At 47.5% G+C, this 16,917-nt stretch overlaps 1 long non-coding RNA gene across 1 annotated transcript in view; it reads right to left on the bottom strand.

The window, feature by feature from the left end:
• Positions 1-16,917, bottom strand: part of LOC118796648 — a 43,668-nt gene that overhangs the window by 10,985 nt on the left and 15,766 nt on the right. Inside the window, exon 2 of the long non-coding RNA XR_005004453.1 lies at positions 18-97. This is a non-coding gene — a long non-coding RNA (uncharacterized LOC118796648). The remainder of the gene's footprint in view (positions 1-17; positions 98-16,917) is intronic.

Here is a 16,917-nt window from a genome sequence, read left to right as displayed (position 1 = left end):
GGGGGGAGATGACTCACCTGATCAGTCCTCAAACTCCGGCTCTGTTAAGGAGCCTCTGGCTCATCACGATGCACGATCACACCTGGCACCTGGGAACCTGAGCACAGGGGAGCAGGGAGAGAGCGTTACCCAAGAGCCTCAGCTTACAGACCCCACTCACACTGCCAACCAGGTGGCTGAACACCAGGACAAAGCAATGGTGTCACCTCTCTCACACTGCCAACCAGGTGGCTGAACACCAGGACAGAGCAATGGTGTCACCCCTCTCAGACTGCACACCAGGAGACTGAACACCAGAACAGAGCAATGATGTCACCCCTCTCAGACTGCACACCAGGAGACTGAACACCAGAACAGAGCAATGATGTCACCCCTCTCAGACTGCATACCAGGAAAATGAACACTAGAACGGAGAGTGTTATGTTGTTACCCAAGACCCTCAGCTCTCTCAGAGCAATGATGTTACATCTCCATACTACATACCAGCAGACAGAACACCAGAACAGAGTGTTACAATGTTACCCAAGAGTCGTGACCCTTATAGCCCACTCATGTCTCACACCTGGGGACCTGAATGGTCCTCTAATTCAGTGTTTCATGGGTCCCATCACTGGTTTGAATTGTTTATAGTATGTGAAAATACTTTAATATTACAATATGCGCATACTGATGTGTCCATCAAATTAAAACAAAAATAATAAATAAATTCTTATTTTATAATTAAATCCGTTTGCTTAGATTCTGCCCAGGGGGGGTTACAACCACTCATTTTGTAATCCAGCAGGTAACTGTTATCCTAGAGGCAACCCTACTCATGGGTACAAAAAATGTTCTGAATGGGACTCAATCCCATGACCTTCAGGTACAGGGTCTGGTGCCCTAACCACTACACCCCTAACCTTTGCCTTAAACTGCAAAATCCCCCTGGCAATTTACATTTACATTTATTTATTTAGCGGACGCTTTTATCCAAAGCGACGTACAAAAGTGCATACAGTAAGTATAGTGACAGTACGGGGACAGGATGTGTACAGTTCCACAATGAGACAGTTCTCAGCTGAGAGCAAGGTCTGTTTGAGGACACAGTGCTATCTAATTTATACAGCTACAGGGTATAGGGCAACTAATAAGATCCGACTTCAAACAGCGCAATGAGTGCCAGAGATTTAATTTAAAGGAGCAACTGCAGACAGCGGAAGACAATTTACAAGGCAGCAACCTTGGGTGCAAGAACCTAAGTTGAACACTAGGTGGAGCTGACTGCACATTACTACAGACGACCACAGCACGGGATACGAGAACCAAGGGACAGGTGCATGCAGCAGAGATAAGCGCTCGAACAAGTGTTTCCTTGCTTAAAACCTGTTATGTAGCAACATCTCTCACTGAGGCATTTATTACTGTGAACTCATGAAAATCAGAGAGACCGCAGGTGCCGCGCATACCAGCACGCACACCGCCAGCGTTGCGGAGGGCAGAGAGAGGCGTTTCCGAAGGCGTCTAATTTATATCATGCGCAGACCTGACGACCTCTTGCGACAAAAGGCGAGGACGGAATCCGGTAAGACCGTCTCTTGCCAAACACTTTGCTATTCAAAGCGAATCGGTAGGAAGGACTAAAAGGGTGAGACTTCGTTGCTGCGCTTCCAACAGGCCATATATTATCCCCTCTCCGCAAACACTGGAGGGCTTTGTGTCCTGCAACAGACGGCGGGGGAGTCCAGCCCCTTCTTTATTGCGCCGCTAAATTCTGCCGCCCTTTTTGTTTTCCCCGTCCCGGTCTCCGCGGCACAGAAACTATTTTCAATTCAATTAATGCACAGTGCCGGGGACTTGTTCTCGGAAGCGGGGAATAGATGAGAGGGAAAAAAAGAACAGAATCACTTTGCCTTATTAAAATACCTCATTAAGTAGAAAGCATTCCAGATTACGCCGAACGGAGCGCGTGACGCAACTTTCTGTGTCGCATCAGCGCCAAATCCTTTGCCAATTAATCTCTGCTTTGTCGAGATTTCTGCGTGTTCTCTAACTGCAGATAAAAGGCCCTGAGTAATTTCAATCAAGTCTCAATCTGTCTCCACAGCCTCCTCTCCGAAGCGGACACAGGTAGCGCTAACGCCTGTCCTTGCCCGACTGTCATTCCCAACGCCTGGTTGCCGGGTAACCCACATTCTCCGCAATCCGAGAGGCGAAATGCTAACACGGAATGTTTTTAGACCGATACGTTACTTTACATTGTACTCGGTTACATTATTCATCCCCTGAAACGGCGTCCTTGCTCCACGCAAACTTTAGAGTGCTTTCAGGTTTACGTTGCTCGCATGTCTGATAAATCATTTACAGCGGGGGTCTTTTAGTGAACCACTTCAGAGTGGTCCATAACAAGTACTCCACACTGCAGGTGGGCTATCTTAAAAAGCGACTTCAGCATGCCTGCTGCATATAGGGCATGGAGCATCATATACATGGAAAGGCAAGCAGAGAGGCCAAGCCTGGGATGAGCTGCTGTGCCATTATGAGATGCATAATTTAACACCCTATTTGAAGGACAGCTTTCAGAGCATCCGTGCTGTGCGATGACCTTTGAGGAGTTGCCAGTTATCTGAAATTGCCTGTGGTGGCCCTCTCTGACTGGAAATGGGTTACAGAGTGGCAGGCACGTGCAAGCACTCCTGTACCCCCAACTCGTACTGTAGTGAGAATACAGTCACACACATATGAACACACATATAGATGTTGCAGTGTGATACCGACTTCAAACCTGTAATTGCTCTTTTGGGCATACACAGGCACTCTGACTTAAACACACTCCTGTGCCCCCAACTCGCACTGTATTAGGAACATGGCCCCCACAAGCACATATGAGCACACACACGCACAGATGTTGCAGGGTGGTACCCATTTATAAGCTGTAAGTACTCTTGTGGGCACCTACAAGCTGCAATTCAGTTTCAGATCTGCCATGCCCAGGCCCTAATGATTCTATAGGAGATACAGTGTGGCATGTCCACTATTGTAGCTTGTGATCTTCAGATGCTGAACTGTAAAGTCTAGACTGCAGCTAGAGTAGAACTAATCGTGACTGACCTTCCAAACCCATTGTGTGCGTGAAAAAACGACACCCAAAATCATAATCATGTCTTTTCTATTTACATTGCAGGGTAAAAGGTCATCTTAGGTCTTGCCATTTTAACCCTGTTTCTGCCCTGGCCTTCAGTGCATGTTGGCTCGGCAGAGTATCAGGGTCCCAGACAAAAGAAGCAGCAGTGTGCATCTGTGTGTGTGTGTGTGTGTGTGTGTGTGTGTGTGTGTGTGTGTGTGCGCAAGTGTGTGTGTGTATCTGTGTGTGTGTGTGTGTGTGTGTGTGTATGTGTGCGTGCGTGCGTGCGTGTATCTATGTGTGTGTGTGTGTGTGTGTGTGTGTGTGTGTGTGTGTGTGTATGTGTGCGTGCGTGTATCTATGTGTGTGTGTGTGAGTAACTGAGTGTGTATATATATATGTGTGTGTGTGTCTATGTGTGCGTGTGTGCGTGTGTGCATATGTGTGTGCGTGCACGCATGAGTGAGTGTGACTGATGGTGCAGCAGGAGAGTGGCACGGAGCTTGTATGCCATTGTCCATGAGGCTCGAATGCCAGCAGCTTGTAGTTTTCTCTGCACAGTCAGGACAGCAGGGCTGCACATGGGAGGCATTGTGGCCAGCCCCTGCGGCTTTCAGTAGGGCGCACGGAGCGGGACCGCCCCATCGGCCGCGGGCACGGGTGGCACCTCCCCAATCCTGCCCCTTTCTTTCATCCCAACACGGCCTAACGAGCCCCACCCCCTGTACCCAGCCCAACCCTAGCAGAGTGCCCCACTCCCCATCTGTTTCTCCCTCCTCAGATTACACACACACACACACACACACACACACACACACACACACACACACACACACACACACACACATACACACACACACACACACATGCTCCCAATTACACTCGCACACAAATGTGACTGCACACACAAACACACACACAGCGCAGGAACACGCACAGGTGTTCATACAGGAAAGGAAAGGGAGAGAAGGCAGAGCGCATTGCATTTTTTCTGTGGAAAACTACTGCATTTAAACAAAAAGAGGGACAGCACACGCACGAAAACAACAGTTCCTTTAAATGCCACACCAACTGGGCGGGGATTTCAGGTAACCCGATATGCAGCTCTGATTGTCCTACGAAAATAGTCTCCCAGGAATAATTTGCATAGAGGGTGTGATCTTGGAGATACTGGGCATTTCGTCCTGTTTTTCACCCTGGTGCTCCCAGCACTCCCTTGTTACTTGAAAGACTTTATGCACAGAATCCACAGTTGATGACACAACCCAAAGTTCATTCAGAGTTGGGAAAGCTTCTGCTAGAGTTTGGAGGGGGAGAAAATGCTGTCTTTTCTCTTTACCACAGGGATAACAAGGTAACCCTACCCTCAGAGCCATGGCCAGCAGAATTTGTGGCCTCTCCCTAAATCCTACTGCTAAGCTGCTTAGCAGTGACAAACAAACAATGGCATTCATGCTCTTTATCTGCAGCAAAGATGCCTTGCAGCGTTTTACCCCGCAGGCATTCCGAGTTCAACCACCTTCCTCTCAAATTCAGACACTTTTTTTTTTTTTTTTAATTAAAATCTGAACAGTCTTCTCTGTCCATGAGAAACCGTGCTTGGCTTCACTTCTTTCACCCTCCTTTTAAAAGCAACTGTACTTCCTTTTCAGCCAGTAAAAACCATGAACTTCGTTAAGACATTATGTGCATCACAGGTACCTGGGTCAGCTGATCAGGAAGATTATAAACACCCAGAGGAGTTCTGGGAGATGTAGTGCTTTGAGGTTGATGGTGCCTCAGGAACCAGTAACACAGATTCTTAAGGGAATGTGCTGGTGTCAGTGCTTCCTAATTTTTGTGGGGTTGCGTTTATCACCCAGGTCGTGTTAATTCATCTCCAACAGACTCTGGAGATAATAAACCCTCCTTAAAACTTAAAAAAAAAAAAGAGAATCTTGACGAAAGAGTGAATGTTAGGTGGGAGCAAGTGGCACGACAGCAGGGTGGATTTGTATGTTGCTCGTCACCCCTGGTGTCACATGGCCTGTGTGACTGTGATGTCACCCATCACCCCTGAGCGTGAGCCAGGGGAGTTTCTGCTGCAGATGCCTAGATCTCAGTGCTCTCCTGGACCTCCGGGACCAACCGGAGAACGGGTCAGACACAGCACAGGGCACCTGTACCGCCCGAGGGCGCCGAGTCTCTGGCTGGTACAGCATCGAACCAAACGCTGCCCCTAGCTATCCCTGTTCCAACTGTCACAGATACCCACCCCCTGCCCCCGCCCCCTCTGGAGAACAGTTAAATCAGAGTGCGATCACAGCCAGAGCCAGAGTGTCGCAACAAATTAACCTTGTGAACAAATCAAGAGTCACAAGTGGGTGTTTACAGTCTGAAGGGAGCGGGACAAACGCTCAAAGGAGAGCCAAAAATTAAGGGCCTCAATGGGGGGAAAGCTTTAAATGGCAAAAAAGGGGTTTAGAAACGCACACAAAAGGCGATGCGGGGAGCTGACAAATTGCATCTCCAGTTCAGGGAGCCGTTTGACTTGCTTTAGAGATGCACAGCGGGCCCCCTTGTGAATGTCTCTCGCTGCCCTTGGAAAAGCATCACTGTACTGTACATCCCCCCCAGCGAGCCGGGGCCATAAAGGCGCACATTGTTTAGGTCCAGACACCGGAAAAACAGCCATTTATTGCCCCCGATTACCATTTCAGCAATGCCAAAAATGAGGCAAAGGCAAAACACGCTACGTCGGGCTATCACTTTTCACCGCGCGTGCTGCCAGCTTCCAACACGAGCCAGAACAGCACAGATAACCCACTGTCCATAAAGTTCACAAACACACACACACACACACACACACAAACAATGCAAAATAGCATCCTCTCTCCAGATCTCTCTAAATCTCTTCCATCTGATACACACACACACACACACACACACACACAAGCACAAGCTCTGTGCTGCCCTGTTCATCTCTTCGACTTGTCCGTTTTTGTTCCGTAATCTGATAAAGGCCTCCGATCCAGAGCACAGTAGCGGCTTAAAAGGCAGCGAGGATTCTGCTCTATCTAGCACACAAGCCCTGCTCTGATCTCATGGGTATCACCTGCAGCCAGCCAGCAGGGCCCAAAAAAGACAGGGACATCAGCAGCTTCCTAAAAACTGCATCCATTTACAACCTGCCAGAGGGGGAATTCGGTCGAGTGTGTGGAGGGGAAAAAAAATGACCTCATAGGACCCTGGTTTCATCATTTTTAAAAATGGAGACAGAGGCAGACAGAGGAAGAGAGAGAGAGAGAGAGAGAGAGAGAGAGAGAGATAAAGAAGGAGACTGAGAAAGAGAAACAGAGACTACGAGAGGTCAACTGTGTGGCAAAAGAAAAATACCTAGAAGGTCCCTGACTGTATTGTTTTATTATTATTCTTTTTTTTAAATGAGGCAGAGAGCAAAAGACAGAGAGACATATAGAGGGGAGACTGAGAAGGAGAGAAGGAGAAAGAGACAGCTAAGAAACAGAGTGGAGATAGAGAGAGAGAGAGAGAGAGGAAGAGAGAGGGAGAGAGAGAGAGAGAGAGGCAAGTGGCATTCTCTCGGCCTGTGGTACAGATATCTGATCTCTGGGGGTCCTGAGCTCGTGACTCAGAGGATCTCCCCAAAGAGCCAGCTGGGAATAGGCAGTTCTCCCCCCTCCCTCCTCGCTGTGGGAATGTGGCAGACAAAGGCCTGCTGGGAAATCCCGTCAAAGGGCCCACCCCCCATAGCTGCAAAGCTGTGGAGAACAGCTCAACACACGTATGATGCCCTCTGGTTACATGGTCGAAATTTCAACTGGTGTCTGGAGTGTTTCTGAGGCCAGCTGAGGCCAGGGAAAGAGTCTGGACGCACTGGCTGTGTTTTGGTAGGCACAGTAGGGGGCCAGCCCTTCGCAGTGTGACCAATACATCAACCCAGGCACTTTCCCAGGGTTTAGCATCCAAATTAGCCTAATATAACTTTTTTCAAGTGAAACCAAAATTTTCCTCAATGTCCCTCTAGACTTGTACATTAAAAACGCCGAATAAGGTCATAACATTGACCCTTTTTCCAGAGAACAGCCCAAGGTGTCCTTTAAAACACTCGCTGACAAATTGAACTTGAAACTCTGCATCAATTCTTTAAAAAACCCTTCCCCCTGTAACTTGCACAGCACAGCAGCCTCTCTCATCTGAAAGCTCTCTCGGGCTGAAACGGGACACTTCTGGGCCAGCTTTCATTGAACGGTGGGGTGACACCCGATACGGAAGGACTCGCAAACGACTGTCGAAGTGAAGTAACCATGAATAGGTAATGAGGGCCAGGTGCGTGGAAGACAGATTGCAAACAGCGGCAAGCGAAGCCGCGACGTCACCGTATCCCCGTTGGGTCCCCGTTGTTGGCCAATTAACAACATGGGCTTAACTAAAGGATATACACTCTGATCTAAAGTTTGGCTCCACAAGATAAAAAAATGAGTCAATTTCCCTTGACTGTGTGTCTGGCATTGGGATTAGCTTTAGCGCTGACACGGACACAGAGGTCACTAAGAGGGACAGACCTGGAACAGCAGGACACGAAAATGAGGGTCTTCTCACCATCCAGGCCAAAACACATCAGCTCAGCTGCATATAGTGAGGACCTGGTATCTGCCCCTGCCCTCACTGGCCCAGCCCAACACAGCATGGCCCAGCATGGCCCAATATGGACCAGTGTTGGCCCAGCTCAGAACCACTGCAGACCAGCACAGTTTCCTGTTACCAAGCTGAGCCCCTGCTCCATCCTATACACCTGTCTCCTCCTCCCAGCTGTTCCAGGCTATTACCCTGCAATGCCTGCAAGTACTACACACACACACACACACACACACCCATAAGCCCGTACGTGCACACAGGCATGTACACATGACACACAGCTGTGCACACACGCCAACAGCTCCGCCCCCTTTCCAGCAACCAGCAAAGACACACCACTCCTCACCCTTCTAGATCTCAGTTTACAGGAGGGTTCAATACAGTGCCACACTGCCGCAGTCCCCCGTGTGTGTGTGTGTGTGTGTGTGTGTGCGTGTGTGGACGCGCCGTGTGAACAGATGCTACCCCCCGCCAGAATGATTTGTTTATGAGCCGTGCACATCCATCACGCCGCCCCAGCTGAGCAGACAGTCGCTGGCTGATCACGCCGCCCTCCACACCTGCACCCTCGCTGGGAGAAGCATCCCAGACGCAGCAGCCACTCACTCCCTCTCCGACGCTGCCGGAATTTTCCATCCATACATGCATTACGCGGCTCTGCGCTGTCTTTGACCTTGAGGAGGCTGGCTCACCGAGCACGCTCAGAAACATGCCTCGCGCCTCACAGCGGATCAGGGTGCAAGCCTTCTCAAACCAGGGCTCTGGGTGACAACGCACCTCAAAACATTTTCACGCCACTACAAAACAAAAACTGGTTTCTGCCACAGACTCCTCTTCAGTGAGGAAGACTGGTATATTCCTTTATTTTTGTTTTATAGTTCATTTTTCTGTACACTGTGCCAGAGATGAAAATGCCAAGCATAATGGCTAGACAAAAAAAAAAAAACAGCTCAACCAAAAAACAGAACTTTTCTGATTTGCCAAAAATGGCCAAAACAGCTGCTCCTGACCAGCGGTTATTGCTCTCTCCAGAGAATGCCAAGAGTTCTTGTTCTTATCAATTTTAATTTCCGTACTCACATGAACAACTGACATGTTTTAATATTGATGAAACACGTCTATGGCAAAAATCTCTACGCAAGAACAAAAAGCCACAAAGAAAACAACTTCACTTGCATGCCATTATTCTCTTATTTCCCCCTTCCGTATGTTTTACCCTTGTTGTGGGCAGCAGTGTGGTGTAGTGGCAAGGCTCATAACTGAAAGGTTGCTGGTTTGATTCCCTGCTGGGGCACTGCTGCCTAACTCATTTAAAAGCCACCTTCGGGCATTGCATAGGAAATGAAACCCTGGGCAAACATTTGGTTGGCCATTTCAGAAATGTCTAAGTCAGCCTTGAAACAGCCATTCACTTGTACGCCATTCATTATGTTCAAATGCTAGCTTTCCTTGGGTTTCACTTTAAAATACCTATTATTTCCAGGAACATTCATGCTCCCATTACAAACCACCCATTAAATGATAACTGGAAGGTAAATTAAATTAATAATTTTTACAGTTAAATTCTTAAGCAGCCTTTGGAACAAACGATGGGGGCACTTACATCTAATAGTATTTCAGCTCTGTTTTTGCACAGAGTAATTTTTTTTTTCCCAAATCTGTGCCATTTCAACTAACTGATTACCCAAAACATATGCTCTGAAGGGCCAAAACATACTCCCCCACCTCACCCCCAGAAAGGGGTTAAGTTGTTCTGTGAGGATGGTAGTTGGGGTGAGGGAACTGAGGGGTGCAACACATTAGGTGACAGGGCTAAACCAGAGGACGTGACCAAAACCAGACCGCAGCAATCTGAGAGTCCTCGGGACACCCTGCAAGCAGCTGATAGCTCGGGACGTCTTGCAAACAGCAGCACCTCAGTGGAAAAACAAAGTATCCACAGATCATCACTTCTAAAATTAAAAGCGGCTCAGGCTACCCGGTGGCGGCGTCTTTCCAGTTCTGGTCCTGGGGCACCCCAGTGCATGCTGGGGTTATTTTCTTACTCAGCTCTCACCGATGAAATCTTCTCGGCGCATCTGCCAGGAGGGTCATATTCCTTGGTGTTTTCGTCCCCACAGGAAACTGAGGTCATTTCACCCTTCGTGCAGTTTGCTGGAATATTATGCAGTTATGTGCAAAACGTCTTCATTTTTTGGTGTTATGTCACACAGCAAGTGCCAACTTGAAAAGAAAAAGGGTTTGGGAGATAATCCCTTTTAATCCTTGCTGCTCCAATTCCCTCTGTGTTTACTGAAGATTTTATGGATTGCTCCTCTCATGGATAGGGTCATGTGTAACATCTATTCATGATATATTAATTGATTTAGGCTAATTATACTTTTTCTATTCTACCTAAAAGCTCACTCAAAGCATTTTATGGTTTCTTTATGGTATTCTGAAACTCCACAATAACTTGTTTTCCATTATTGTTTTCCAGTAATGTTTGGGCGTGGGTTTCAGTAAGGGACTGTTCTGGAAGGCCTGGGTCTGTGGTGAGCTTCGGCACTTAACACAGACGAAGAAAGCAGAAGCCCCAGGGGCCGGGCGAGCCTGTCAGAGCAGGTCTCCTAAGCAGCGAAGCAACTTTTTTTTTGTTGTTTAAATCTGGAAGGAAACCAGGCTCATCTCTCCTTAGGGACTGACTGAGAGTCGAGTCTTTGTGCAAGATTAGACAAGAAAAATATTCCAATGCACTATGTGTAATCTTACGCGGGAACAAGCTATTTACCACAGCACAGTTTCGGTCAACACAGCTCAGGGGGGGGAAAAAAGGACTTCTGAATCTGTTTTTCACGTGAGAACCCTTCCACAAATAACTGTTTGGAGTATAAAAAGAAATTCGTTTTATTTATAGTTCTACCCTTTAACCTCAGTTAGTTAAAATGATCGTCTGAAGATTCATTCCTCATCACCAAATGTACTGATATAGCCTCATGCACATGCAAATTAGCCAGAACCCTTATTAAGGAGCCTGTGGAAGTCTGCCAGTGATGTCACAATGGCGAACGCTGTGGTGGGTGGCGAGAACCTTGTAGCTTTGCTGCTAGGGGCTACGAGCACATCTGTTTACACAGGGAACACTCAGACGATTTAAGGGCCAACCTTTCGTCTCTTAGCACCCATTTCCACACTCTGCCGTTGTTGGAAGCGCTTCGGGAGACCATCAGTCACCTTGTTTCCAAGTGTAAAACAAAAGAGACGGCCGATTCTCTCTGCAATGACACGTCCACCACACGGTCCAAACTGTCCCTTTCTCCATTACCCCCAGCTGTGCCTTTAAAAGCATGTGTGTGTATGTGTGAGTGAGTCAGAGGGTAACATCCTGGGAGAATGTAGGTGGAAACTCCCCACGGCCACCACGGGGTCTTTTCAAACGGCCCACCATCTCCACCTTTTCCCAGGCGATGACCAAACCACAGCAGGCTGCTAGCTGTGAGGGAGCCGGCCCCGCCGATGACAGCAGAGAGAACTCACCAGGGATGACGGCCACTCGGGTCACGAGCTCGTGACTGCCAACACAATGCTGCTCTTCACAGAGCTACAGGGGAGACAACCAATGCACCCCCCCCCCCCCTACAACCCCCTCAGCCACCCCTCCTGCACACATTTTACAAAGATTAACAGAATCCAAACAGCAACCTCAACCTTAGTTATTAGGCATTTGAGGTTATTTTATGTGCTGTTACTTGAAGTCCAAAAGGGGGCCCTTGTATGCAGCTCTCTAGATAGAACTGATTCAGTTGAGGGATTATTGAAAATACGTTTGTAGTCAGGATAAACATTTAAAACCATCCAGAGCGCAAACCCAGGTCGATTCCTGCAATGGAGACGGACCAGCACTGAACATGCTGCATATCCGCACACCATGCAGTGCGTTTCCTTTTATTTGCAGGAAAACAGGTGGGACGGGGCTCTATTGCAGAGCAAATCACATACAAAGATACACTTCATTCTTCATCTGACCTGACATACAATCACACGTAATCCTACATGGATTATTACGCTGGAGAGATGACCGCGAGGGACATACTCCCAGCGTGCAGGGAAGTTGCTGTTTACTACAACGGAGACACGGGGATAGGGGGCTGGTCTTTGCAGTGAGAGAGCTGATGTTAAAGGAAGTTGGCATCATGTACGTCTCGTGCAGAAAGAAGTCCTCTGCCACATCGTAGTTTTGTAGCTCGTAGCTCATTCAAACGAGGGACAGAGAGCCGCTGGCGTGCCGCATAGCATGCGTGTGTGTGTGTGTGTGAGTGTGTGTGAGAGAGAGAGAGAGAGACCCATGGGAACAATGGCCTCCATTGTTGCAAGCCCAAAACAAACAGGAGACAGCGCCGCACCTGTCATCCCCACCCCCCTCTGCTAATCACCGTCACTGACCCAAATCAGCCAGGCAGGCGGAAGATCTTTATAAAGACATGGCAAAAAATGGCCGCCACCCTTCTTCCTCCTCCTCCTCCTCCTCCTCCTCGTCATTGCCTGAGACACTGCCGTGACACTGCATCGCTCATCAAGATGCAGACCATAATATGCCGCTGCCGCAATGTTCAGTTTCCTCATGAGGGGCTTCTGTTAGTGTATATGTGTGTGTGTGTGTTTGGGGAGAGAGGTGGGGGGGTCAACCCAGAATCGCTCACCTCTAATTGTTGCAGGCTGGTGAAATTTGAACTGTCAGTGATGGAGGGTATAAATACCCCTGGGAAAAACCATGGTTTAAAAATAAATCATATTCGCGGCCCCCGAGAAGCGATTAATCTGAAACGTCGGCGCAAGGGGAGACGCGTGGCTTCATCTCAGACGCTAACACAGACTCTCCCTGTCACCAGGGGGTTTGGGGCGGGGGGGGGTTGGGGGGGGGTGGCACGTTCTGAAACGTGGAGCCAGCAAGCTCTGAGTTTTTAACTCTGGGAGCTCCGTGCCGGGGCCACAGACAGTACAGCTTTAACAGAGTCACCGAAAGCCTGGAATTCACCTCCCACTTCCAGCCGGGACACACAAACAGACTCCCATGCCCGAACCCACGGCCTCCCATTCCACCACAGAAGAAGCCTATGAGAACCGAGTCGGTGGTGTTTTCTCAACAGCAAACGCGCACAGCGTCGGGGGCTGTGCGCCCGCTAATTACATTACATGCATTTAGCAGACGCTCTTCTCCAGAGCGACTACCAGTACAACAATACAACATAAGTGTATCCATTCAATTTAAACAAACAAAAGTGTCAGACCAGGCTAACAGCACTCCCAGACCAGTGAATGTAAGATTAACACAATTCAAGCCCTACCACAAGTTAACTTGCGCGCTCTGGCAAAAGCCAAGTATACTACTAATAATATTTCCATAAAGAAAGCGATACTCACATACGTACACGCTAAAACACTCAGCTAAAGGGTGCAGCGTCTCCTCTTTACGCTGCTGCAGGGGATTAATATGCTGTAATTATCTATAATTAGCAGTGTAATTCCTTGAAAGGAGAAGTAAAGGGGGGGACGGCCGGGGATTGCTGAGGAGTCAGAATGTTCGCTAATCCCCGCCATTTCTGTGAATGGCAAGGACTCACCGCCGCGCAAAGGCCGTTACGTAACGGCCCGAACCGCAGTTCATCCAAAGGCAGAGGCCGGCCCCAACCCGACAGCGGGCAGCATGGCTGGCCGTGAATGAATCTAGCATGCATTTCCCACAGTTCCTTTCACGGGGGGCATGTTTACACCCCTACAGACATGGACCTTTTACATTACATTACATTATTGGCATTTAGCAGACGCTCGTGGTGACAGTTTTTTTTTTCACGCTGTTATCAATTTATACAGCTGGATATTTACTGAGTCACTTGTGGATTAAGTACCTTGCCCAAGGATACAGCAGCAGTGCCCCAGCAAGGATATCGAACCAGCAACCTTTTGGTCATGAGGCCTGCTCCTTAACCACTATGCTACACTCTTTTACCCTATTTGTGAAAACAATGAAGCGTCAGTAAAGTCCAAGTGTCTATTTGCCATCTGCATTAGTTTTGCTCAGCAGACACTTATCCTGAGTGATTTACACAGCATATCATTTTTTAAAAATGTTATCCATTTATACAACCAGATATTTAGTGAGGCAATTTGGGTTAAGTGCTTTGCCCGAGGGTACAGCAGCAGTTCCCCGCCGCTGAATTGAACTGGCTGTTTGAGTTATGAGCCCTGCTCCTTACCACTGTGCCACAACACGGATTTATAACCCAAAAATTAGCTACATCTGACGAGTCTACAGTGGTCAGTCAGCTGATCTTGAGATCCAGAAAGACTTGAAAAACAGACATTGCTTGGAGAAGCATGCACAGCCGAACCTTGCCAGAACTTAGCTGGATCTAAGTAATACAGCACACTAGGGTTTCCACTGCCAGCCTTGGACTATAACACATCTAGATTAGTGCACACTTATCACACAGAAGACATTTTATTTTAAGGACTTCTCAAGCGTTCTTTTGAAAACAGTATGCCAGCAAGCTAATAAAAGCAAAAACTGTTGCTTTGACTATGCTGTTGTGTGAATGCAGGAGGGTGGCATGGTAAAACAACCTTGACTGTACCATAGTGTGGATGCAGGAGGGTAATGTGGAAGACAGCTTTGACTACCCTGGAATTGGATGAAAACCGCGCTTTGGCACGGACGTCAAGCAACGTAGCCTTTCTCCGCCACAGAAGCGTACAAATTCATACACAAGACCGATTGCATTCAAGCTTCCTCCCACGCTGCGTCTCCACAACAGATGTGCGACTCACCGAGTCCGCGCACATCCTCGTCCGGAGCGAAAGAAAAAAAAACCATCTCATCTGAAAGCGTTTTGCGGGAGGTGGTTTCGTCTCGAGGCTTCGCAACTCCGCGGGGCGAGCCGACGTCCCCGGGAAAAGAGGCCAGACGCGGCGATGAAAGAGTGGAGCGCTGCCGTGGCGCAGACACGGTGAACTAGAAACGTCAGACCAAACAAATCCATTCGGGCAGGAAGCACCCCGGGGGAGGAAAGCTAGCATATGTACTTAAGTCGGGCAGCCGCGCCGCTTGGTGCCCACGCTCCAGACTACCACCAGCTGCGAGAAACAACCTTCACTTCCACTGTTCCCACCTCTTCCCCTGCCACTGGCTCATTTTCTTTGTCTCGCTGGATAAGAGGGTGGCGGTGTAGCATAGCGGTAATGTGTAGGACTCATAACCGAAAGGTTGCCGGTTCAATTCCCCGCTGGGGCACTGCTGCTGTACCCTTGGGGAAAGTACTTAACGCAGAATTACCTCAGTAAATATCCAGCTGTATAAATGGGTGACATGTATAAATTTCAACCTATATAAGCTGCTCTTAATAAGAGTGTCTGCTAAATGGTAATAATGTAGTAAGGGCCAACCTTCTCTTCTTCTTTTTCAGATGCAACCTAGGACCTAGGACTTCCTGCCAGATAAGCTGATCATATTGTCGACATTCTGTCAGCAATGGTTTTTGGAAAAATACCATACTGCAGAGAAGAGAAAATACGCCCACGTTTCTGTGGGTGCCCACATATATCCAGAAAACCCGACAGGCCAGTCTGTATGATGAAGCTCAGATAACAGTAACTTCAGGACAAACAAAACTACCCAAGAGGCATTTCTTCACAAGCCACTCACATATCTTTAAAGTAAATGTTACAAAGTTAAATACAAAGCAATGTTAGGCTGCAAAATTAGTTCAACATTAGCTTTCTCATCATCTTATCTCAGAAATCAGTCTGCCAAAGCCTGAATAAACAGGTCTACAGTGGCATGCAAAAGTTTGGGCACCCCTGGTCAAAATTCCTGTTACTGTGAATAGTTAAGTGAGTAGAAGATGAACTGATCTCCAAAAGGCATAAAGTTAAAGACAAACATTTTAAGCAAGATTAGTGTATTATTTTTGTTTTGTACAATTTTAGAGTAGAAAAAAAGGAAAGGAGAACCATGCAAATGTCTGGGCACCCCAAGAGATTTGAGCTCTCAGATAACTTTTACCAAGGTCTCAGACCTTAATTAGCATGTTAGGGCTATGGCTTGTTCACAATCATCGCTAGGAAAGACCAGGTGATGCAAATTTCAAAGATTTATAAATACTCTGACTCCTCAAACATTATCCCAACAATCAGCAGCCATGGGCTCCTCTAAGCAGCTGCCTAGCACTCTGAAAATTAAAATAATTGATGCCCACAAAGCAGGAGAAGGCTATGGGAAGATAGCAAAGCGTTTTCAGGTAGCCGTTTCCTGAGTTCGTAATGTAATTAAGAAATGGCAGTTAACAGGAATGGTGGAGGTCAAGTTGAGGTCTGGAAGACCAAGAAAACTTTCAGAGAGAACAGCTTGTAGGATTGCTAGAAAGGCAAATCAAAACCAGGTTTGACTGCAAAAGACCTTCAGGAAGATTTAGCAGACTCAGGAGTGGTTGTGCACTGTTCTACTGTGCAGCGACACCTGCACAAAAATGACCTTCATGGAAGAGTCATCAGAAGAAAACCTTTCCTGCCACAAAGTTAAAATAGAACTTTTTGGCCATAATGAGCTATGGTATGTTTGGAGAAAAAAGGGTGCAGAATTTCATGAAAATTAAATACCAGCAAATTCTGAAAGCAAACATCACACCGTCTGTAAAAAAGCTGAAGATGAAAAGAGGATGGCTTCTACAACAGGATAATGATCCTAAACACACCTCAAAATCCACAATGGACTACCTCAAGAGGCACAAGCTGAAGGTTTTGCCATGGCTCTCACAGTCCCCTGACCTAAACATCATCAAAAATCTGTGGATAGACCTCAAAAGAGCAGTGCATGGAAAACAGCCCAAGTATCTCACAGAACTAGAAGTCTTTTGCAAGGAAGAATGGGTGAAAATCCCCCAAAAAAGAACTGAAAGACTCAAAAGCTACAAAAAGCATTTACAAGCGGTGATACTTGCCAAAGGGGGTATTACTAAGTACCGACCATGCAGGGTGCCCAAACTTTTGCTTCGGGCCCTTTTCCTTTTTTGTTATTTTGAAACTGTAAAAGATGGCAATAAAAAGTAATCTTGCTTAAAGAAATGTGTCATCTTTAACTTTATGTCTTTTGGAAATCTCGACATCTTTTGCTTGCTTAGCTATTCACAGTAACAGAAATTTTGACCAGG

The sequence above is a fragment of the Megalops cyprinoides genome, chromosome 2 (genome assembly GCF_013368585.1).
Source record: "Megalops cyprinoides isolate fMegCyp1 chromosome 2, fMegCyp1.pri, whole genome shotgun sequence".
NCBI classification, from domain to species: Eukaryota; Metazoa; Chordata; class Actinopteri; order Elopiformes; family Megalopidae; genus Megalops; species Megalops cyprinoides.
Note: the sequence above shows the minus strand (reverse complement) of the source record. Positions and strands in the feature narration are given on the sequence as shown.